At 34.0% G+C, this 25485-nt stretch overlaps 1 protein-coding gene across 14 annotated transcripts in view; it reads left to right on the top strand.

The window, feature by feature from the left end:
- The window catches only part of EPHA5 (EPH receptor A5), a 314401-nt gene that overhangs the window by 30179 nt on the left and 258737 nt on the right, over positions 1 to 25485 (top strand). The window contains exon 3 of one of the 14 annotated variants that reach the window (XM_074344112.1): positions 1856 to 1880. The exons of the other annotated variants lie outside the window; for them this stretch is intronic. The gene's annotated coding sequence lies outside the window, so the exon portion shown is untranslated. The remainder of the gene's footprint in view (positions 1 to 1855; positions 1881 to 25485) is intronic. 14 annotated transcript variants of the gene reach the window in all.

Genomic DNA, 25485 nt, shown 5'->3' with positions numbered 1-25485 from the left:
GAGCATTTATTCAAGAAAAAAATGACCAGATCTTGTGAGAACAGCAAGTTGGTGGCATTTTAAGGTGCTCTATGTCCTTTCTTGCCTCTCCAGCTCTTTAAAGTAGCCTTGAAAAAAATAGCAATCTGTTATCAGGGTGAAAACCAGCAGGCACTAGAGTGTGCAGAGTTGGGTAGGAGATACTTCCAAGACTTGACCTCAGAGAATTATTATTATATATAACCTGATAACTCTGTGATAGAATGCTCTTGTAAGGCTGTCTTGACTTGATCTGACTCTGAGCTCTCCCATAAATAAAGAATATTCTGTTTTCAGAACATTTTCCTGAACTTCAGGCCTTAAGAATGAATATTTTATTTTATTTCTTAGACTGGCTAAAAAATACTACCTTAAGTCTAGGCCTAAGAATTGGGCACGTAGTTAGGAGAAAGAAACACTTGTTCATCCCTTGTCGTCATGCACATACATGTTCCATACACTTCTTAGAAGCAGTCATGGCACCTGGAATACTTTTTCTATGCTTGTAAGCCTTTAGATTTCTTAAAGCTATCTCATAGTTACCACTGTCCAGTGTTTCTAAAACTTGGCTCAGTTCCTGGCGTATAATTGAACTTCAATACATATTTATTAGAAGGATAACTTCTTTTTTTTAAAATTTATGAAATAGGGCATACATTACTGAGGTATCGTTTTGCATAAAGATTAAGTAAGTGGGACTGAGAGTAGAGCTGGGCACAGGGTTGGCACTCAGTAAACATCCTTTCCTTGACCCTCTATTGCATTTCTATTCTCCTCATGCTAAGAGATTCACCAGTTCATCACGGGTTTTTTGTTTATTTCTTTGTTTTTGAACATAATTATATCTGTATGAATTTATTGTCAGCACTTAAAGATGAGGAGATTTCATATAAAATCTGAATTTCCAGCTTCTCTGTTTAGTTGGAAGTTCCAGAAAGCCAGAGCTAGCTGCTTTCTATGATCTCAACAGCCCAGCGCTGAGTGAAGGCCACTATTGGAAGAAAGTAAGCAAATCACCCCGTTTGACTCAGTTTCTGCCTGATACTCTTCACTCATTGAAGCTGAAGCTGCCAGTCTGCAACGTTGGCATTATCGTGGGGTCATTTTGTTCAATGTTACACAAGCATTGGGGTTTTCTTTTGTTCCAGGAGGGACTTTATTTAAAAAAAAAAAAAAAGCAACAAGAAACTTCTTTGTTATATGCTGAGATGCTTTCTTCCTAGATTTTTGCTTGAGTACTTCACCTTAATTGGGAGGTAGCATTTGAATTTGGGCTTCAGCATGTGCTTTTTAGACACAGTGTATGAGACAGACTGTGTATGTCTGCCTCATGGTAACTTTTAACTCTTTTTTTTTTCTGTACACATCTAGAAGTACCATGTTACAGTGAGGTCTGCTTTTAAGCAAATTTGCTGCATTCATTCATTCAACACATACGTATTGGGCAATAGTCTGTGCCAGTCACTCTTCTCAGCATCAGAGTTATAATAGTGCAGAAAATAAGCAGAAGTCTCTGACACCCTGGAGCCTGAGGCATTATTATTTTGAGAATTGGTCATCAGAGTGTTGGAGTGATGTGATAAATGAAATGCTTTCTATTCCTATCTTTTCTTTCTCTGCATGTACAGAAGTAGCAGAAAGGTGACAGTGTTTGCTAAAAGTCATTCCAGTAGTTTATGACACAATGGGGAGGAACACATGTATTAAATTTGGCACACGTGGTGCCATCTTTGTCTTGCCATGAAAAAAAATATACTCTTTCAGGTATATAAGTTCATTTAATACTAACAATGACAGGGTGAAAAAAAGATACTTAGTATTTTTTTTTTTTTTGTAGATGAAGAAAATGAGGTTCAGCAAGGGTAAGTGACTTGCTCAAGGCTATGCAGTTGATAAGAGACTGGATCTATTTCAACCCCAGGCCTTCCAGGATACTGATTATTTTAAACCAGAGGTGAACTCCTCCAAACAGTTCCAGAGACATGACTAGGTTCTTGATGGTTCCCATGCTTCTAGTTTATACAGAAGAGGAGTTGGTACTGAAGAGAAAATTCACCTCAAAGAAAGTTTGAAATGAGCAAGAATGAGTCACATACACTTAACAGCTAGACTGTAATACATATTTGAAAAAAATATATAGCACAAGAAGTGCTCACATATATAAGTTGCATTTGTTATATTGTGTGTCTATATTATATATAATTAGATAATTAAATAGATAAAGAAACAATAGATAATGTAAAGAGTGAATTAACTTGACTCTCAGCCATATCTGTAATTCACTCTGTTATTTTGGGTACCACTATGACTCTCAGCTTTCCTATTTGCTAAGTGGTGATGGGTAGCTATTATATCATCCATCTTGTAGTATTGCTTTATAATAAAATAAGATAATGCATTTGAATGCATCATGTCATCCGTCAACCACTAAAGAAATAGAAACGATGATAGTTGATTAAAAAGATGTTTCTATATTGCTATTTTCAAACATAGCCAGAAAACAACAGTTTGGTAGTTTAAAGTAACAACCACTCAGCTGTCTCTTTGGCATTTGAATAGTCAAAGAAATAAGTAAACTTTTAAGAATTTTTATACCTCAACTCCCAAATGAAGGACTTAATACTCTAATTTCACTTTGAATAAAATTAAGAAGAGGTTTTCTAAACTTTCTTTCCCTCCAGAACTGGTCTTTAATTGTGGACAGAAACAAAAACAAGCAAAACAAAGACTAACTTCTGGCTTAAATGATGTAAAATATGCATAGTTACCCTCAGTTCTAAATTTCACTGCTTATTTGAGTAAATATTTTTCCCCCAGAGCACCTTTTGTTAATATTTTATATTGAGAGTCTCAAAATTTTTCAGCCTCAATCCATTAGGGCATAATTCTAACAGTAATAATAGTTCTTAAGAATGGGACAAAGGAATAATAAAAGAGGCCTAGAGAATTAATTGAGTTCATGATTGACTCTATTGCCATCCCTCTATTTTTTATGTTTTCATAAAATTTTGTCTTAAAATAATTTTTTAACCATTTGTTTTATTTTTAAATTAATATACTTTAATTTTTAGAGAAGTTTTAGATTTATAGAAAAATGAGCGGGAGGCATGGAAAGTTCCTATACACAACCTCGTATTCTCCTCACCCTGTTTCCACTGTTACTAGCACATTGCTTGCAGAGTCTGGTACATTAGCTGCAATCCATCAGCCGATATGGATACCGTATTAGCTAAAGGCTGTGGTGTATATTAGAGTTCACTCTTTCTATTTTACGTTCTATAGGCTTTTTTTTTTTTTTTTTTTTTTTTTTTTTTTTGTTGCAGAGGGCAGGTAATTAGGTTTATTTATTTATTTGATTTTTCAGTGGTGGTACAAGGGATTGAACCCAGTACCTAAGGCATGCTAGGCATGTGCTCTACCACTTGAGCTATACCCTCCCCCCGATTCTGTGGGTTTTAACAAGTACGTAGTGATGTATGTCTGCCATTACAGAATCATACAGAACATTCATTGCCCTATCTGTATACACCCTGAAGATGTACTTTGCTTCCTTCTAATTACACTAGAGTTACTTCAGTCACCTTCTGGAACATTCAATATTGATTAATCTATATAGTCTAAGCATGCATGTAAAAGCATTGTTTCCTGGAAATTTTTTAGCAAGTGTTTTCAAAACTTATGAGAATGAAATGAATGGTTATGTTTGTTTAGAGCAGATCACGCTCTTGCATCTTAGAAATTCCACTGTTGCTCTTTCCGTATGTTGTTGTTACGAAAGATCACAAGATACACCTGCCTCCTTTGCTTTGCTGGAAACTGCCTTTTCCCCACTGAGTTCTGTGTACTTCCTGTAACACACAACGGGCAAGCCTATCACGTTCCCCTGGGTGTCACTTCTGAATTGCATCGCAAGCTCTTATTTTTGTTCTCTTTTCTTCTTCCATTCAAAGAGGATAAACATTATTTTTGAAATATTTTCTTATGCTGATCTTAGGGTCTGTTAGGATCATCCAGAATAATTTATTCGTTTGAGAGAGATTTCAGAATGTTGACTTAAATGGTATTTGTACTAAAATGGAGACCAAGTAACCTGCTCTCTGCCTGGGGGAGAAAGAATGAGCGTAGTCCTACACAGACATCACTTTAAAACAGGAGTTTATGGCTTTTCTTGTTATGGTGTCACTTTGTTCTATTTTCTGATTTCTTTGAGACAGAAACCTACATATTTACTTTTGAAGTTGAAAATAACACAGGTTTAGATTATTCAAGATGGACTGTGAACACATCGTTAGTGTTTCATGTGAATACTCTTGAATCAAGAGAAACTGAAACTGAATTTTCTTTTCTTTTACACAGACTTCAGCAAAACCTTGTATGTGAGGGTTTTGCATGTGATTCCCTCTCCCCAAACTTAAGGGCAAAAAATGAGGAGAACTAATTGAACACTGTTAATCTCTTATATTTTGGTTATGATCAGGGTGAGTTTTGCCAGAACCTTATTGTGGCTTTGCTTTCTACCAAAGGGGAGGAGAGATAATGATGAGCATCGAGGCCTGCACTGAGCGTGGAGAGGCAAATAAAGGATAAAGTGATGCTGAAGTGGGTAAAAACGAGCACATTGTTGGATATAGAAAAGCTCTTTATTTGGACAGTGATAGAAAAGAATTCCAAAGGGAATAGATATTATACTATATAATACAAATGCCAGTATAGTGAAGAACAATCCTGTTCCAAAGTAGCTTTGTATTCATTATTTTTTAGAAAAACAGAAAGCACACCCAACCCTAAGGTAATTAAGATAAATAATTTAAGAAATTCAAGATAGTCATTAAGCATACACTGAAGTTTAGATGAAGCACAGTTTTGCATTTAGAGTTCCCACATGGAAACTTAACAATTATGAAGAAAGTTCTTTAAAATGTATAGCTCCTCTTTGGCATACAAGGCAAATGTTGTATTTTGTCTTTGACATATGCAGTTATATTGAATGAATTAGCAATAGTCATAGTGTATTCCTGCAAAGTAGGGTTGAGACATGCATGTATTATTTGTTTACTAAGTATCTCTCTGTATATTTAAAGTCACTGTAAAACAGTGCCAACAGGCTCTTAAAACACTCCCACATTATAGGAAAACACAAATATAAACTGGAAAATGGCCTTTATCCATGATATCCTCTTGTTAGTCTTTTCTTCTTAACCTAACTGTGATAAGCTAGCTAAAGGCGTCATCTTTCAGACTGCACTTTAAGCCCTACTTCCTCAGGAAAGTATGCTTCAAAGACTGACTGTTCCCCCATTAGCAGATCATGCTGTGAAATCCTTTTTCCCTCCACCCCAACCCCTATCTATTTTTTCTCTCCATCGCAGTGTGTACAGCTATGTTATCCAGACTCATCACCTTGTCTAGCTTTCTACCCAGATGCTTAATTCTTCTGACCGATTCCTTTTGGATGACATTTTCCGTTGGTCTGTATAACAAGCAGGGAGCTTAAATGTGAACAGACTTTCAGGTCATTTCTAAAGAGTCATATACAAGCTACCATCACCTTGCCTGTGATGTGAGACACCTGTGCACACACGTGCATCAAACAGTCATTTCCCAGTATAATTCCCACCTGTTTCGTATTGGGTCCTCATATTTTCCTTTTCACCATTATGTAAATGGAGATTTCTGGGTCTCTGTCTAGAGGTTTCTCTGTGAAAGACTTAGTCCATGTAAAATCTGGGCCTAAAATCCTTTTCCTTCTGAAAAACATTCTACTCTCACTGATACTTGCACCAGTTTCCGTATGTGACTATAGTGATTTTTTTTTTACTCCCATCTTCCCATTCATTAATGAAGATGTTAAATAAAACAGGGCTTTGCAGGGGTCCCCAGGGCCCAAACAACAGGTATTTTCTGAGTGGTTTGATTGCTGTTTATCATGATCTTTTTTTTTTTTTTTTCCCAAACCATTCTTCAGCTGTTTTCAATTCATGTGACAGTGCTCCCATGCAAGTCAATTTGAATTAATTTTGCAGGCAAAATGCTTTATGGTCCTGAGTACATAATCTCCCTCTCCCACAGAGAAAAAATATACTGTAATCATCCAGCATTCCTGTTGATTATTTCCATTAAAGGCAGCAGGGAGAGAGAGAATGCTCAAGACTCCTCTCACGTTTGAAGTTTTTTAAGGCTTTTCCTATTCATTGCCTTATTCTCTCTCTCTCTCTCTCTCTCTCTCTCTCTCTCTCTCTCTCTCTCTCTCTCTCTCTCTCTCTTTTTTATGCCATTCAGTGCTTGCACTAATGCAGAAAATGATGGTCCAAACTGCTCAGCCTGGAATTTCTGTCCTCTGGAGCCTCGCGCTTTTATCTTTGTGATCTTACATTCCACCACACTTCCCCTCAAATGAACTGATTTCTCTCTTTTTAACTCCCGAAAGGATTCATAAATATTTCTACCTCTAGTGTTTTGCATAGATTACTTGAAATATTCTACCCTCCACCCTCCATGTTATTCATCGTAAGCTAATTATCTTTTCCAAGGCCCAGCTTAAGTTATATGGCATGAAACTTCTTATTACCACCCAGAAGGATAACCACTTCCTAGGCTGAAATCAATATAGCACTTCCTGTGGATTGAACACACTAAAAATTAGATATTCCATAGTGTTACCAGTGTTTGACTACTGTAAGCTTCTCTAGTGTAAAGGTCTTTCTGTCTTTACCTTTAGCATGTTGCCCTGTGCCTCAAATATAAATTCACAGTAACCACATCTGCTACTGTTTGATAAATAACTAGGCATCTGAGTCTGTAGGAAGTGGTGGTTGTTTGGACCCAAAAGGCTGTACAGTTTTGGCTAAAAAATAGATAGTAGAAAAAGACATCAAAGTTTGGATGTAAGGGTTCTTACTTACTTGGTGTCATGCAAACTTGAACCAAGAATACTTTAATTATACAAGTTATTTCACCAAAAGACTATTATGTGCCAAATAGTGAGATTACATTGCTAGGCAGGACTCGATTCCTTGCCTCGACTATTCAAGTAGATTCTAAGTTTGAACAATGTCCCCTAGAGTTGTGAAATATACAACCTGCACAAACATATGCACAACTCTGGGGCCCCCTCTCTGAATCTGGCTCTTCTTACTAACTAATGTGAAGCAAGTTATTCACTCTGTATCTCTATTTCCTCATTTGTACGTAAGTTTTGTATAATACCACCTACTGCACAACATTCTTATAAAGATTCGAATGAGATAATGATGCAATGTTTAGTGCAATGCCTGGTTAACTCAAAAAACCCAAGATCAATTTAATTCTTAAAATATTGAAACCAAAAGATTGGGCAAGCTTTCATGAGCTAGGCATTGGTCACCCTGCTCTTGACTAGTCATTTCTTCATTCTTCTCTCTGCAAATGTGATTCCTTTCCTTCACTTTCATACAACTCCAAATCTGATTGCCTGTATTTAAAAGACCACATAGAGTCTAATGAATTCCACTTGGCTCTGTTGTCTGTCACTGATTCCATATCTCTAGCTGGGCTGAGGAAGGACAGTACAACCGTGAAGTGTAAGTGTAGCTGTAGCTGTTGGTGGCCATTTCTGCTATGAGAGCAGCCTTTTAAAAAGTGTCCTGGCGTCATTTCAATCAGTGTCTCTAGAGATTCTGATGAGGAAGCATTTCCCTAAACATAAAGTTGTCTTCCTTCTCATATAAAATTGGCTTAGTTATATAAAAATAATTACTAACGTAACTAACGTGAAATGTTTTATTCCAAAAATGTGCAGTGAAATGAGTTGTTTCAGTGCATAATTTCTATCCTGTCTCTGAAGCCTGATTTCTACCAATGCATATCAAGTTTACTCAGCATTCAATCATTTTATTTGAGTGATCTATTTGATTTATTTAAATTCTATTTAAATTTATATAAATTCTATATTACATGTCCAGCTATTCTTATATTTTAGACTTCTTTATAGTCAGTGATCTACATCCTCTGGTTATTATCCTTCTGTTCTGTAACACAGGTATCTGTTTACCTCTGTGCTACTTTGTCTGCATGTTCCTGTGTACATTTAGTTATCATGAGTAAGCAGAAAACTAATAGCATTCTGTTAGCTCATTGTTTCCTTAGAGGCCAAGAAAATCACCCTTGTGATTGCTGACCTGGTTCTGAAAGTCCCTACGCTGCACTGTAAGCCAATTCTCTTGCTTAGAAGCAAATTATAGATACAAAGATATAGAAACAAAAGAGAAAGGCAGTCTTTGCTATTGATTAATAGTCTTTACAGTCTTTAATATCGATTAATGTTTTCATTATTTGAGATTTCCTTACATGATTTCAATGCTTCCGGAATGTTATTGTGAGTATTTAATGGCATAGGTTATGAATCTAAATTTATTCAGAAAATACATTCCAATTCAGCTTTATTTCTTAACATTTGATCTAGAACGTAGATAATGTAAACAGTGTGCATATGCTTCATGAACGTCTGGCTTAATTCTTCATGTATTCCACTCCACACTGTATACGTCCGGACAGGACAGCTGCCAGAGCTGTTGGAGAAATTTCATTTTAAACAGAATTTTGTATAGTTGGGCATGCATGAACTTTTAGTCGATTATAACATGCAAATATGTAATAAGCCGAAGAATCACAGGCTGTGCTGTGATTACAAATTATTTAAATAATGAAGGATTATTCAGTTGGTGTCACAAATTCTTCTAGTCTGCACGATTAAAGGCATAACGATGAGTATAATCCTGAGAGATAAAGTAATTTCATTAAACAAGCTTCTCTGCTTCACTGTTTGCTTTTTTTTTTTGATGCCAGATTGAATAATGGTATTTTTAAAGGTAATTAACAGTGATCATATATTGTGTTTATATCATCTTATAATTTCAGAATTCTCTTACATTTGTAAAATATATAGATTAAGCTTATTATGATAAAAATAGCATATCATTTCAATGCTAAAATCAGGAAAATTTAAATGGTTCCAAAAAGTGATATTAGAATGTCATTAATCTGGTAGGTGAAAGGTAGCTGTCATGTCATCAGATGTTGATAGTGATTTCTAGCTTGCCAATCATCAGTAATTTTCATGGTAGCATTATTCATTAGTATCCTGAAGCTCATTCCTGGCATGTACATATATATTGTGTTCTTCTTTGAAAGTGGAAATGAGACCGAAGATCCAATGTCATATATATAGTCGGTAAAATATTGTAAGATTCTCTTATGCACCCTCTTTGCATCTTCAGATGGAAAATTTAGGACATAAACAGTGAGAAATAATACACAAACCACAGGATTTTATAGTTGGGGTTCTTCATATTATTAGACAAACATGGTCTATATTTCCAATGTACTTTAAAGAGGTTTTTTTTAATGAATTCATATATTATAAAACTATTAAAACCATCACCACAAAAACAGCAGCAGTAACAATAAAAACCAAACAATAATGATAACAACATGAGTTCATGCTGAGTTAAATTTGCTGGTTCCAAACCTTAATTACCTCAGTTTACTCATCCATTGAAAAAGAATTGCTGGTAATTATTAAGATTCTTGTAATACCGACCATTTTCTGCTTTTATAGTTCTGACTTTGATCTGAAATCTGACAGAATAAGTGACTGTAATATGTTCAGGAGTGTTAACACTGGTTGTTGGAACTTGTATAAATCTATGAAGAAATCAGTTCTATGGTTCTGGGTAGGGTGGTCAAATCTGAGAACTGAGGTATGAATTGAGCATGGCTGGCTATGGACCGAATGTTTGTGTCCTCGAATTCATGTGTCAAAAACCTGGTGCAGTGGTACTAGGAAGTGCTTTCAGGAGGTAATTATGTCAAGGAGTAGACCCCTCAGAATGGGGTTAGTACCCTTCTAAGAAGCAGGGGAGGTCCACGTCCTCTCTTTCTCTCTTGCCATGTGAGGATACAACAAAGTATCTTCCTACAAGCCAGGATTTAGGATCTCGCCAGACAGTAGATCTGCTGGTGCCTTGAACTTGTCCTGCCCCACCTCCAGAACTGTGAGAAATAAATATTTGTTGTTTCAGCCACCTTGTCTATAGCAGATTGAATGAAGACAAGTGCCAATTTCTATTTTTTGTAAAAGAGTAATAAAGTATAATGTGATCAGCAGAGAAAAGGGAACAAGAATATGAAAGATGTCTCTCTCCTGATCAAACAGCACGTTCCATAAAATGAATATGTATTTAGTAAACAAGACAGTCTTTTAGCAAATAACTTAAGGAGGGCTAAGACTTCTGAATTGATGCCCAGTATTTCCCAAAGTGATGTTTTACTTTAGTAGATCAGTAGATTTAGTAGATAGTCTGAAACAGAAAAGAAATGTGTTGAGTCAAAGGGTTCTATTCTGAAGTAGTTTTGAAAATATTAAATGAAATGGAATTCAATGTATTTCTCTACCTGTTGCATTATACTCAGCCTGTATAGATTAATGACCATGGAGGTCTCTCAATTTTTTGATCAAGAAACATTTTACCCACTGTATGTATAAACACCTTCATGAAGAATATTGAGTAGAACACAGTTTAGGAAACACTTTATTCAAAGAACTTATTCTCCTTTTAAAACGTGTCTGGATGCAGTGGTACAGAGAAATAACAATAAATGACTATATTTTTCCCTTTATCATGATGATATAAGGAACAGTGCCTAGGAATCATTTTCTTACACATGCCTGGAAATTTTGTCTAAAGCACCGTAATAAAAACTAGCTAGTCTGTCACTGGAAATTACAGCCTATACATAGTTTCTCATATGTTGGGTGGGCCACATTAGGATTATTCCAAGCTCTTCATTGAAGAGACTAGGTGACCTAGACATGCAAGCTATGGTTGGAGAGGATTTCAGATCTACCTTTCTCAGGGGTCAATGAAAGAAATCTCTTTTCATTTACATAAATGAGACACAAAATAATCTACTTAGCTCATGCTTTAACTACACATCTATATAATATCATCTGTTGCTACATAGTAGGACAGAGAATGAAGCCATGTAAAATCTCAGAAAGTTATACTGAATGAATGTTTTCTAAAAAAAAAAAAATGGTGTAACTTTTCCCTATATCTATGCATCACACATGCACAAGTGGATTTTCTAAATAACACTTTGATTTGAAATTATATGAGTTTGCATGTAACTTAGAAGTCATGCTTTTGAACTTAATTTCTTGAATAGTTTATATGTTCATCATTTTGTCCAACAAGTATTTATCCATCAAACTATGTGCTAGAATTGTGCTAGACACTCAAGATACAAAGATGCAATAACCATTCACTGATTTTTTAAAAAGTTCAAGTCTTGTAAAGGTTTTTAACAATGAAATTTGAACTCCAAATTCAGATGCACAGCATTTAAATAGTCTATAAAAATAATGAAGTAGTTAATAATTATGTTTTAAGTGGACCCTGAGAAGCAATCTGTATATTCAATGATATGTTAGGCTTCTAGTGCAATCCTTATAAAACCTCAGGAGTTCAAAAGTATTTTTCATTATTGCAATAAATTCATGTTTTATTTCTCCTTTCTCCATTGCCAGTGACAGATTTAAAAATCAAGCCATATTTTACATAATGCCTCTGTTCAGAATGTAAACTGTTACTCAAAGTGTGACTTAGATGTATGTGACACTCAGCTAACATGTATTGAAACACTTTCTTATAAAAAATTAAAATAACTGCTAACAAACCCACATACTAGGATCTGGATGTTGTCTGGGTCAGTTGGTGATACCAAAATCAGATTGACTTATTTTTAACTATAAATTGAATCAGTTATTATACTGTGGACCATTCCTTATCATGGAGCTACAACCACAGAGGTAAGAAGATTTTTAAATTTAGCTTATTTTGCAGTGGCCTCCTTTTGTGAATTAGGCCAAGTAAGTCAATTACTGAATCTTTCTAGAGATGAGAATGTTGACTTACTTCATAGGAGAACTGCGAGAGAAATATAGGCACTGTTTAAATGTTTGATATCCTAATATTTCTGAATGTCATAGCTGGCATCATCTGATGACTGGAGAAGGTTAGTTAACCTCCTGTATTACATACATACATACATTGCCTCTGCACTTGATAAGAGGTGCACGTGGAACATACGACAATCCTTCATAGATGTGTTTTCTATACATTCATATAAAAAGGCAAGTAATCATCTTATATATTGTATACAATAAATTAGCAGTTTCAGAAAAAAATAGATCCACAGGCTCAATATTTCTCTTTACATGGCTTTTTCTTCTATTATCTCAGCCTATTATTGCATTTAGTAGAGTTTTCCTTACAGAACATCTCTGTGTCTTTTTTTTTACATTCAATAATTTATGTAGGAGATCACATAGTATAAAGCTTAATATCATAACAGAAAACCCTGCTTTCTTAGTTATCTAAATCTTAAATATCTTTAGTTCTGTAGTTAATAAAAACAATCATGTGCAATAAACACTGAACTCCAAGGTGGTCATTTCATCTATACCGATGACTCTCTTTTACAACAGTTGTTTTTTTCAGTTATCATTTGCTTTTATGGTAGCTGGTTTACAGTGTTTCAGGTGTTACAGCAAAGTGATTCAAATAGTTATATATATATATATGTTCTTTTTTCATATTCTTTTCCATTATAGGTTATTACAAGATACTGAATACAGTTCTCCATGCTATACAGTAGATCCTTATTGCTTGTCTATTTTATATATAGCAGCGTGTATCTGTTATTCCCACATTTCCAGTTTATCCCTACTCCCCTTTCCCATTTGGTAACCACACGTTTGTTTTTGTTTTTGTTTTTGTATTGCAATTTTTAAATATTTGTCTGTTAAACTTGTTACTTTACAGATGAAATTATTTTCAGTAGTTTGTGTCCTTAAAGACATCTACCTTCAAATTTATTAGAATATTATGAGGGAGATAACAGTGGGTTTTATCTTGTTATGATTTTAAAAAGAAAAGCACTGTGTGGTAGCAATAAATGAAAGTTCTTGCCCCCATCTACAGTCAGCGAGTCATGCATCTGTCAGTGGGTGACAACTACACTCTGCAGTGAATCTGTTAATTGCTAATCTCAAAGGCATTGAATAATGACATGTAAACTTAAAAACGTTGAAGTTTTGGTTTTGGAATGTCACCAAAATTGTTTTTGTATTTAAAATAATTCAATAAAAATTAACTATCTTATAATTATTTTCTCTCTTTCTATTTAACTTCTCCTGAAGCATCACAATTATTTCCATTTTATTTGAAATACATCTCTACAGGTTTTTCTGCCAAATTCTGTTTTCCTAGTTTCTGATCTGTATCATAATTGGTAATAGTGAAATGTGAGGTTAGCTGTTAGATCACAGATTTTTACTTCAATTTTTTGTCCGTTATTCATTAGTTACTGATGATGTAAATATATGCATTGTTAGCACTTTCTAAAGTTTTACTTGGAAGTTAGTAATTTTGTCAAATAAAACCATAAATTTCATAATATAATAGTTGCCATTGTGCTGCCAAAGCACGTGGTTGTTAAAACACATAGTTCATTTGTTGCTAAGAGGAAGACACTCTTTATCACAATCTTTAAAGCGATGTCATTAAGAACTTTTGTTATATTGTTCTTTGACATTCATGATTGTAGACATGATCCATTTTATGATAAGGCAGACATAGACCTATGAGGCAGTAATTATGAAGCAATTGATCTCAAAGTGTTTCTTTTTATTGAAGTACAGTTGATTTACAATATTGTATTAGTTTCAGGTGTACAACAAAGTGATTGTTGTTTTTTTCAGACTATATTCCCTTACAGGTTCTTATAAGATATTGAACATAATTCCCTATGCCATATAGTAAATTCTGGTTGCTTATCTGTTTTATGTATAGTAGTGTGTATCTGTTAACCCCAGACTCCTAATTTTTCCTCTCTCCTCCTCCACTTTGGTAACCATAAGTTTGTTTTTGTGTCTTTGAGTCTGTTTCTGTTTTGTTGTATAGATTTATTTATATTATTTTTAGATTCCACATATAAGGGATATCATACACTGCCTTTCTGTGTCTGACTTACTTCACTCAGTATAATATTCCCTAGGTCCATCCATGTTGCTTGCACATGGCAATATTTTATTCTTTTTTATAGCTGAATAATATTCCATTGTGTGTGTGTATGTGTGTGTGTGTGTGTGTGTAATCCAATTGTCTGTTCATGGGCACTCAGGTTGTTTCCATGTCTCAGCTATTATAAATAGTGATGCCATGAACACTGGGGTGCATGTGCCTTTTCAAATAGTAGTTTTCATTTTATTCTGGATATATACCCAGGAGTGGGATTGCTGGATCATATGGTAGTTCTATGTTTAAATTTTGAGGAACTATTTTCCCTGGTGGCTGTACCAGTTTTACATTCCCACCAACGGTGTGGGAGGGTTCCCTTTTCTCCACTCACTCTTTGGCATTTATTTGTAGACTTTTTAATGATGGCCATTCTGACTGGTATGAGATGATACCTCATTGTGGTTTTGATTTGCATTTCTCTAATAATTAGTGATAGTGACCATCTTTTCATGTGCCTGTTGGCCATCTGGATGTCTTCTTTAGAGAAATGTCTGCTTAGGTCTTCTGCCCATTTTTTGATTGGGTTTTTGTTGTTGTTGTTATTAAGTTGTGTGAGCTGTTTGTGTATTTTGGAAATTAAGCTCTTGTTGGTCACATCTCTTGCAAATATTTTCTCCCATTCTGTAAGTTGTCTTTTTGTTTTGTTGATAGTTTCCTTTGCTGTGCAAAAACTTTTAAGTTTCATTAGGGCCCTTCTTTTTTTTTATTTTACTGACCTCAGAATTTTTATGTCTCAGTCTGTAAGGAGTGGCTATTCTGAATATACCTAGAATTCCAAAATCCTGGAGCTTCCTGCCTCATATAGCTATCTTAGAAAGCTATAAGAAAGATAATTATTATATTATAACATTTTATTTATTATATTATATCATTTTAATTTTTATGATTGTTATTTTCATTTTTATGAAATTTTTATATTACATCATTTTAATTTTTATGATTGTATGCCGTCTATGGTAGTATGTTAAGTATAAGTATACTTTAAGAAATATATAATCGCTCATTGCTGAGTCTCTGGAGCATGGTAGGTGATGAGTATAATTGTTGAATGAATGAATAAATAAATAAATAAATCTGTGGTTGGAAGAGAAACATTTCCTCATTTAAAAGAATATGGATTCAGATCCTTGAGATTGTTATAAAAGAGCAATGAGCACAAGCCCTCCTCAGTTATAACTTTAAATGTGCTTCTCATGGAAACAATATCATATGTACTAATTATATATTATATGTGTGGATAGCCTTTTGTGAAACTTATGACCTAGGAACCCAACTTCTTTTCATAAATGCATTTTATTTTGGGATATGAAATTTCCAAGATTTGGATACATTAGTTACAAGTGATATGGGAGTGCTACCTTTTCATAAGCTAAACTGCCTAAACCCATGTTATCCAAATCAGTTGATAATAAGTTGCCATATAATGAATATATGCCCTTAAAATTAAATATTGAGACACTACTTGACAGTTCTCTACCTTGCTGCGTCTCTATATGACACACTGGCTATTCTGCTCTAATTAATAATTGAAGTTACATGAACTTGAAGTTCAAATAACTGTGCACAGTTTACCTCAGCAGCCAGACCAAGTCCATTCTGGGAAGCATCATTCATTCCTTCTTTCTCATACACAAAACCCAACAAGCATCTCCTAGAATTACAGAGTAGCTATGCTGCTCATCAACCAGTGATGTGAAAATTAAATTCAAAGCCCTCCCTAAATCAAAACTCATAAACTACCCTCTATTATCATTATTCTTTCATTAAAAGGGAGAATTCTAATACTAAAACAATAAGAAACATATGATCCCAAAATAAAGAATAATCCATTAAATTGAATGTATTGGGTTTTATGAAATACCTACTACTTGTTTCTTATTTCTTTAAGAATTAGTGAAAACTTTGTTATGGTCCATTGGCTAATATTTGGAAATGATGTAAACTTTGTATCTTCATTTACAAACTGGAACACTTAACTTCTTGTGCAGGGTTTTTTTTAAAACTCAGCTGTGTTCCCTCTGACTTGAATGTAAATTCAAGGTCCACATGTGACCAAATAAACAAATTAAAGTGTAAGTGTTTTTCTAAAAAACCTTTACATCGCGGTGTTGTTTACCATTATTTCTAACTCAGTGTATACACCCAGACCCCAGTTGGGAATTTAATCAGAAACTGTGCTAAGTTTACAATTCATCTTTGAAGAGTATCCCAGATACTGTTCAGAGTTGATTCTAAGCAAAAAAGTTGCTTTTCTGTAGAATAAAGCAATCTGAACACAATACAATTACACAGGACTAATACAAGGATGCCTAGAGCAAGCTGGGCCTGACTGAATATTTTTAACCTTAAGATTCCCATCTAAAGTTTAATCATACTCCTTAGGCTTCAGCAAAATAGAATCTAAGTGAAACTTTAATCTGAAAGCTTAATGGACTGTAATCTCTCCTTTGATCTCAGAGGACTGATGGTAGTTTTCATGCCCGATGCAGTCTCTCTTTGGTTTCCCAAATCTCTAACATGCTCAGAAACACTTCCACCCACAGATACACAGATACACACAACCTAGTAATAGATACAGAAAAACACTTAGAAGATGCCCAGGATTAAATATGTCAGTGTGCTAGAAGTCCTAATAAAAAGTCACATGCTAGAATCCTGTGGATGCGTTTTCTGGAATTAACCCAATATTTGAACTTGTTCTTATCCCTAGACACTTGACTTAATTTCTGGTTCTGGATTTTAATTTTTCTCCTGGATTATGATTTCTGAACTTTTCTTACTATTTTAGGGCTTCCTTCATTTATTCAACAAATATCATCTATTGTAAATCTACTTTGTACTAGTACTGTGTAAATTACAAATGGAGAAATGAGAAACAAACTCCATGCTGCTCATAGTTTAATGGAGGAAGCACGCCGTAAACATTAATTCATAAGCATTAGCATACTTACTGTGTGCCAGTGACTGTATATGGTATTACAGAATCAAATATGGATTTCTTATCTCCATTTTCAGGAGGTTTAAAATCTAGATTTCAATACATTTGTTTGCTCCATTCCCACTTCTGATCACAGTAGAATCTGCCACTCCTGGGTCTCGGTGTCTTTCAGATTGTGGTATATTGTCATAGCCAGCACGAGTGAAGAAGGAAGCAATTTGCGTAAACGAGGGATGTTCCCATTGGTTTTATTTCATCTTTTCATGTTTAACCTCATTAAACGTAACGACAGTGTTCATTATTCAAAGTGGACTATATCCTGATTAAGGGGAGAATCTTTTTTCTAAGGCCAGTGTCTGAGGTTAGCAATTACTCTATTGCTTGTCCTAATGTGTCTCAGTGTATCATGGAAAAAATGGAGACTCGGTTCATAGTGATACCCGTGTAAGGACCGAAGCATGCTACATCCTGAAAATTCATTCCTCACTTACTGCTCTTCCTCCTGCCTGTGTGCCAGGAGGAAAGACCATATCATCTTGTCTTTTTCTACTTCATTTCCGCATATGATGAAGGCATTGAGGTCTTTGTAAGTTTATACAGGTCCACTATCTGATTCCTCAAGTTTCCTGGATAATTTTGTGAGTGCATTTCTTTAAAATTTTATTTGTAGAAATTCTTTCTGTTTTAGCATATCTTTAGCCAAACAAAACTTCAGCCAACATCATGGGCTGCTTTCACTTCACAGCAGTATATGTATAACCATTCAAGAACTGAAATATCATTTTGACTTTCATTTTTGTAAAAAGAAAGGGTTACATAAACCAGCAGATAAGAGATTTTGAATGATTGTGCATTCTATGTAAATGTCATAGGCAAAAATGTAAAGAAGATATTTTTAAAAACTTAAAGAGCAATTTAGATCTCTGCTAAAATGATAGTTCACTCACAGAAAAAAAAAACTGAATGAGATTTAAGTATCATGAAGGAACATCACATTAATTTGATTTTTAATGTATTTAATAGGATGGTATACATTTAGATTGAGGGAACAAGAACAAATTCTTTTTAATCCAACTCAATTTTTTCTCTGTACTTTCAAACCTGAAACCTGGGCACCACCTGAGCCTCATACAAAGACAAGGTATAATTTTGGCCATTTTATTTAGCTTTCTAGAATGTCAGCCAGAAGCAATCTCAGATAGGAAATTTAGGATCTATAATGTGTTCAAAATCCTGAAGTTAAAAAAAATAATGTAGCTAATTGTAGTAAGAGTTGTTCCTCGTAAAAACTGAGTTAAGAGTCTTAAGAAATGGGCTTGGGATGTGGGAGAAAGTATTTAGGTCAGATGATAGAAGAATAGGCTGTATCATGAAAGGAAGGTTTTCTGTCTGTTTCTTTAGTGCAGATGGTTTTGGTGAATTTCTACTTGGGAGATTTGAAAAGAAGAATCAATTCAACAAATATGTACTGAGAACCCAAGTATTTTGCTGAAGGATCCAAAATATGAATATACATAGTGTTCTTTTTCTCAAGGAACTTTCTGTTTAGTTTGAGAAACAGGCACACTATAAATATCTATAATTCAGTGTACTACATGCATCTACATTTATTGGACATTTTTATGGAAATCTGGTGAGAAGTTAGACTCACCCAGGAAAGGTCATGTGTGTGGTAAGAGGTTAAAAGCAAGGACTCTGAATTGATGTTGCCAGAATCCTAGATCCATAATTCATTAACTTTACTAGTTTTTCCATCTAAATAATAATAAACTCATCGTCGGACTGTGGGGAGTATAAACTGTATTAAAATATGTAAAGTATTTAGGAAAGATCTAGGCACATTTTTAGTTCTAAATAAATTTTAAACAATTATTATTATATATTATTTAAAATACATATCCCTGGGTCCCTTGACTCTGTACGTTGTGTGTACTATGCAAGAATTGGCATTTTTAATAAACCAACAGAGGTGGTAGTGATGCTGTTGATGATTAAACCAGTGTTTGGAGATCTCTGTTTATAGGTCATTCAAACTGAGCCAAAGAATAAAAGAAGGTAGGAAGCTTAGAATATTTTCAGTTAAAACAGGAAAAATGAAGAGATATTGTATAAGTAAATAGTTGAGAAGGAAATAAAAAGAAAAAAGAAAAATTGAAGAGGTTTTACATATAGAAATAATAAGCTAAGGCATATATATTTAAGTAAGCATGATCCGCATTAAATTGAATGAAAATTCTGTGCACACAGATACTTACCTAGGAAAACCTGGCATGCATATATATATATATATAAATGTGTGTGTATGAGACTCACTCAGTACATCTCTTGCTGAATGTTGAGTTCTGTCAGCTTTAAGGTGTTTTCTCTGAGAAAAAAATTAGTTAAGATGGTTTAAATAGAAAAAAAATTACCTCAGTCATCATTCAGTTTTCATTTAGATGTACATTTTCAAAACCAGGTTGCATAAATCAAATTCAATTATTTAATGTCAATATAAGTTTTTGTAGTTTATATTTCATGGTTACTATTTCTAATTAGACAGAATTTTATATTTTATTATAAATACCAAGACTCTTCTTTTAATGTCTTTTCTCTAACAATGGTAGCCCAGATTTTTTTAAATGCTTAAATATATGTATGTATGAGTGTTTATCTAGTATTAATCTATAAAAGTCAGAAGAATCAATCTCTCAAAATAATCTGTAGTCACTGTAGACATCATTTTTCAGTTATATAGAAAACATTAAACTTTTTATGATAAATTAGTGAAAATGCCTCTGAAGTTAGGTGCTGTCAGTGGGTGTACTTACGCAAGCAGCTGGCAGGTTGTCAACATAAACAGTTTATTTTTTCAGAGCCCCTTTGCGGCAAACTTCTATGACTAGGACAAGTATATATTTTAGTCATTTATTAGCTCTACCTCATTATGAATGGAATGTCAATATGGGAACGTATCAGAATTATAAGCATATGTATCTTCTCTTGAATGTAAGTGTATACTTTACCACTGAATATGAGAAAAACATAAACTATCAAATTGAGGGCATATCAGTTGCTCTCTAAATATCACTGCAGAAATGAACTGTATCAGCAGTAAGACTATATGAAACCATAAAATAAATAATAGAGAAAGATCATCAAGAAAGTATTTGTCTTAATGATGCTACAAGGTGATCAGCTCTAAAATATGGCTCTAAATTTTTCTGAAAATTAATAAATTAAAAGTACACTGAGATTTCCAATTAAAGCAAGAAATTTAATTATGAGTATCGAGATCTATAAAGCTTTTCTCTTTGCTTTTTAAAAACTTTCCAGTGTGTATTTGCTGTGTGACATTTTGGAATAATTGCATTTCTAGAATTTTTCTTTTGCTATGGTGTACTTTTTAATGAGGAATGTAATTCGGTATGATCAAAAATTATTGAGACTGCTTATCAGATATATATTAAGGAAACTTTTCCATTTAGTCTTGTAACTTACCTCGCTCATTTGTGCCAAGTGAACTGGAGTCGTTATGGCTGTTATACGTCTTTTTCGGGGGTAAGTGAAAGATACTCTGTGTCCAGTGTTTGAACTTTACAGTTAGCCCAACTAATTAGATCTTGTCAAGATAGAAATTTCAGATACCATTATAAAACTTTAACATCCTATTTTATGTGAAAAGAAACTGGTTAGAGCAAACGTCAACATCACCTGAAATAAATTGTGCTTTTATTTATGTGACTCACTAAAGTTTTTAAATGTTATGTTTTGACCATTAAATACAATTTTACAATCTTCTAAGGCCTCCATGGGCTTGCCAACTGTCACTTATCTGCGATAATTAGGAACAGAGATACACAGATAAATGAAATTCACAGTGATTCAGGAAGCCCCCTATGTCGCTCGATTGAATTCTCTTCCCTATAAAACCTTTCCTGGAGCTGCCAAGTCTTAACAACATTTGACAGAATTGAGTTTAACCTTTTCTTTCTTTCCTTGCTATTCTTCTGGTGGGAGTTATTATTGAGAGGAAAAAAAAAAATAGTGGCCAGAGCAATAGGCTGGCAACATTTCAGGGCTGACATGCCAAATGTTCTTTGACTAAATTGCTTCTGGAAGAAGAAGGGAGAAATAACTCACTCAAAAGTTCTTTCTGTTCCATTGCTGTAGATCCCAGCACACCACTGAGTAAAACAGTGACAGTCAATCACGTGGCTTTTAGTATTTTCTTTCACTCATTCATTCATTCTTTTGTTCATTTTTTTCTTTCATTCTTTTGTTCATTTTTTTCTTTCATTCTTACATACAGATAATCAATATATACTGAGTTTGTACACTTTTCCAGGCATAATCCTAAACATTGGAAATACACACACAATTGAAACCAGGTTTCTTTGTCATAGAATGAATCCATTGGTATGTAAACTGATATGTAAACTGACAACGGAGTATAAATTAGATATTATGAAAAATGTGTCACAAGGTAGTAGTCAGAATTGAAGCCATCATCATATGGTAGCCCAGTAAGTACCTACTCTTAAGTTATCAGTCAACACTATGACTGGAATTTCCCAAAATATGTTCTATGGAATGTTCAGCAGAATGCTCCTATGTGCTGTGAATAAGAGTTCTCTGGCAATACAAGCATGGAAAATAGTATAATATATAGAACTAAATAGGATAATTCACTACATAGCTTTACTATACATATGTGTTTACCATATAAATTTACACAGAGTCTTCAAAGCTTTCAATATTCATATCTTTAAAAGAGATACACTAGGAAGAGCTTCATAGTTGTCTTGCTAAAGAACACTTGTTTTCCATGAAATATTTAGTGCGATTCTAGTTGCATAGGAAGTACTTTGAGTGCCATTACTTTAATAACTTTTTAAGCTTTAATTCAAAGTTAAGGAAAAACAGAAATAAAGTACAGGGTAAAATTTAGGAGATAAAAATGAAGCTGTGCTTTTGGAAAGAATGTCAAAGACTGAATTCCATTACTTCATTCATTAGATTGCCTACAAAGGCCTAGTTTTCCGTGAACTCTTTGTCTTACTTTAAGAGGAATCATGGTGTGGTGAATTAAAATATGAGCTTTGAAGTCAGATATATCTGAATTCCAATTTTTGTTGATGTTGTTCATTAATTGTGTAACAGCTTCTCCTGGTCTTCCATTGCTGTCTTTCTCAGTTTTCTCCTCTCCTTTTCTCTCCTGTGTGTGTGTGTGTGTGTGTGTGTGTGTGTGTACATGTATATATTAAGTTCTGTACATCACCTGTGCAGGTTTGTGTATTCATCCCCTCTACAAGACCAGAGACAACAGCACGAAGATCTCTCATATTGCCCTTTTATGGCCACATTCAGATCTCTCCTGCTTCCCCATCTCCCTGTCTCCAACCTTTGGCAACCACTAAGTTTTACCCCACTTCTAAAATTTTGTCATTTTACAAATATTATATAAATGGACTAATGCAATATTTAACATTTTGAGAATGATTTTTCTCCCTCAACATAATTTCTTGGGGTTGATTAGAATTGTTGCTTGTATCTTTGCAGCATGTTGCTTTGCACTGCTGAGTACTGTTCCCTGGTACATTTGTACCAGTTTGTTTAATCATTCACCCCTTGAAGGTCGTCTGGGCTGATTTTAGTTTCAAGGCTATTAAAAATAAAACTGCTGTGAATATGCATATATAGATATTTGTGTGAACATCAGTTTTCACATAACCTGGGATTCATGTCAAAGAGTAAAGTTGCTGCATTGTATAGTAATTGCATGTTGAGTTTTGTAAGAAACAGCCAATTTTCCCCAAGTACTGTACCATTTTGCATTTCCACCAACAATATATGAGCAATTCAGTTTCTCCACATACTCATCAGCATTTGGTGTAGTCACTATAAAAAAATGAAATAATCTCAGATGGGTATGTAGTGATATCTCATTGTGGTTTTCATTTGAATTTCCCTAGTGACTAATGACATTCAGTATCTTTTCACGTGTTTACTTGACATCTGTATGTCCTTTTCAGTGGTATATCTGTTCATGTCTTTTGCCCATTTCCAAATTGAATTATTCATCTTTTACTGGTGAATTTTGACTCATCTTCATTTTTGAAAGTTAGTTTTGCTAGACATAGAATCCTCAGTTGACATTTTTTCTTTCAGCATTTTGAAAGAAATGGCCTGCATTGCTTTTGCTGAGGAGTCAGCTAATTATTAATTCTTGTTCTTTTCTGCTTGATGAGTGCTTTTCCTTTTACTGCTTTCAAAAAAAAATTTTGGTGTCTTGGCATTCAGCAGTGCTACTGTGATGTGTCTAGGCCTAGATTATGGTGTGTACACTAATTGGATTCAGTGGGCATTTCAGATTTGTACATCAATGCTTTTCATCAAATTTGGGAAATTTTTCGTATTTACTCAAATATTGTGCCTATCATTTTTTCTCTTTTCTTCTCCTTTTGAATTCTTATTACACATATGTGGATATGCTTTATTTAGTTCTAGAGGTCTCTTAGGCTCTGTCCACTTTTTATTTCATCTTTCTCTGAATTCTTCAGATTGGATCCCTTTCGTTGATCTAGTCTCATGCATTTAGTATATATTTCCCGTTTATTTATACTTTTATCACTATTTGATTCTATGGATGCAATAAAACATAATTTATAGTAGTTTTATTTATTTTTAAACTATAGGTAAATGTTTGACTGTATTTGAAATTTGTATTTTCCCCTCATCTTTAAGTATTTGGAATTTTTATGTAAATGAAGTAATGTTAACTCTTGTATAATGATGTATATTATGAATATAACATATTTTATATGTTCCTGTTGATGGTCATGGAAGTGGTTTCTAATATTTGGCCATTATAATGTTGGAGGTATCATCTTGGCATATGTATTCCTAGTCACAAGTGAAAATTCTGCTTTATAAAATTCTTAAATTTACCGTGCATTACAAAATAGCTCCCTAAGTTTGATACCAATATATTCTCATAGTAGGAACATGGAAGAGTCCCTGTTTCCTATAGCCTTCCTAAAACTCAATTCTGTATCTGCATACATCTTCCTAATAAACACACATTCAAACATACAAATTATTGTAATGTGTTCATTATAACCAGCCAAAAGTAGAATGAGGAAATATTATCAGAGAGCCTGAGATGTCCAGGACCCCACTGAGCAATCGTTTCTAAGGACTGTTAGTTATTAACTGTTGGTTGTATAGCAAACAGAACAATAAATGGAAGTCAGTGACACTTATACTTACTTATTTGTACTTATGGATGTATCCTTTATCATATCCAGAGTCCTATTTGCTCATCTCCAAATAGATATGGAAGTATCAAATATTATCAAAGATTCTTTAGACTAAAAAATTCTACATTTCTATAATATAACTAAACTTACCTGTTATCTGTGTTTGCTTTATTTATGTTTTCCATTAGTAGAACATATTGGTGAAATGGATTGTGTTGATAAGCAGAGAAAAGGGCAGTTAATAACTTGTTTTAATTTTAAGATTAAAATCACACTGCAAAATTAATTTCACCGTTCCCTCTTGTGGTTACTAACCTAAGGAAAAAAAGCCCTCAGAATAATTAAGGAACAACATAGGAAGATAAGGAAAAAATACAGGCAGAAGATCCAAGTAGGAAGAACAAATGTAAGAGTTCTCTTCCCTACTGCTGTAACTCCACTAATGCTAAAGATTTTATATTTGCCTAGAATTCATAGCATTCTTAGAAAAATCCATTTTCACAGTAATTCTCAAATAAAAATTCATCAATAAAATGCAATAAAATATTTGGATTGAGTTGATAGAAAATTTCTATAAATATTACTCAATCTCTATCTTCAGATAGCATGCCCTGTTATAAAATTCTACAGTTTCATAACAAAAATTCATAGGTCAGAATTGAATTTGCATTAAACTAATGATCAACAACATATGAAAATGAACACCAAAAAATCAGAATTGTCATTTTAAAACTATCACTAAACATTTGAAATTTTCATATCAAGTTTTGGGAAAGACATGTACTTTTACTTAAGGAGCTATTTTTTGCTGAGAGCAGTTAGAAAACACTCAACAAATGCAGAAGGAGGAATCTGCAATGGATCCATGGCTGTTCCTTCCTTTTCTTTGACCTCAAAGTGAGGAGCACTGTGGTTCTGAAGAATAAATCTCTTCCCTGTGGAAGCTCCAGCTCCTGCCGGGACGACACAGTAACTGTGGAAAGCCTCCATTTCTGCAGTGTCATTGGTATGGTTGTGGCAAATGGGTGCAATGGACTTCAGTCTATATTATGGCAACATAATCACTTAAACGTGAATAAGCTCAAAGCCCTAATGTAGCTGTTTCCCAACAAAAAAATGAGATGGAGATTTATGTTGAATAGCCACTGATTACAAGAATATGATTAAC

Source organism: Camelus bactrianus, chromosome 2 (assembly GCF_048773025.1).
Source record: "Camelus bactrianus isolate YW-2024 breed Bactrian camel chromosome 2, ASM4877302v1, whole genome shotgun sequence".
NCBI lineage: Eukaryota > Metazoa > Chordata > Mammalia > Artiodactyla > Camelidae > Camelus > Camelus bactrianus.
Note: the sequence above shows the minus strand (reverse complement) of the source record. Positions and strands in the feature narration are given on the sequence as shown.